A 1,016-nucleotide genomic window follows, 5' to 3' on the forward strand; every position below is an offset into this window, starting at 1 on the left:
CATTTCTCTGACTCTGCTTCTCAGCAGAGCCCTGGGTGAGGAAAGCCGGTAGCAGCACCGCTGGCAGCTCGCTGGCTCCCGGCCCCGATCCGGCCCCCCGCGCCGTGGGGCGGCAGCGAGGGTAGGAAAGGGCAGGGCATTGTGCATGGTCCCCCGGCTGGCAGGCACACGAGCCTGGGGTGGGCACAGGAGCCTGGGATGGGCATGAACCAGCCTGGCCATGCTACTGGCACATCGCAGGGCTGCGGGAGAGAAATGCAGCCCCGCAGCCGAACTGACTGTGGGGGGACCCGGGGACGAGTGTGCAGGGAGGGGATCCCCCCAGCACAGCATTAGTGCAGGGTGCAGGACCATTGTATCATCCTCTCTGAAATGGGAAGTGAAAGAGTAGCAGAAAAAGGATGTTTAGCTTAACCCTGTCTGCTTTGGAGTATCCTGTGCTGAAATGTCGCTTTACAGCTTCTTCCAGAGCCCGCTCCGCTCTAGATGCCAGCGATGCACCTGGGACTTCAATAGAAACAAAGGAATCTGTTTTCTCTCCCTTTAGGAGTGGAAGAATCGCAATAATATTTTCAGTTGGAAGGACTGGTTTTTCCACCGTGGAAAAAAAGTGTTTTCTTTTTGCTAATAATACTTAGCACTTCTCAAGCCAAAACCAGCCCCAAAGGTGTGGACTGGACTGAGCTGTGCCTTCTCCTGCTGCCTGTTTCAGCAAAGCACGGTCCGCCCGGCCCAGTGTCGTGGGACCCTCGGTGCCAGCGGTGGGACGGGAAGGAGGATTTCTCCGGCCCGCGTGCTCCGAGCCTGCACACAAACCTCAGGTCCTGCCTCAGAGACCTGCAGGAAGGAGCTTATACAGTATAACAAAACACATCAGGTTTATCACTAGAGCAGGTTTTCAACACTCGTCCAGGCTGTCCTGGTGTTTAAGGTGCATTTCGGTATCTTTCAAACATATTTTTTCCCTAGCTCAGTTGTAAGCTGGGTTCTTTGCCAGCGCTGCCCCGGCCCGGAGC

Source organism: Grus americana, chromosome 20 (genome assembly GCF_028858705.1).
Source record: "Grus americana isolate bGruAme1 chromosome 20, bGruAme1.mat, whole genome shotgun sequence".
Classification (NCBI taxonomy): domain Eukaryota; kingdom Metazoa; phylum Chordata; class Aves; order Gruiformes; family Gruidae; genus Grus; species Grus americana.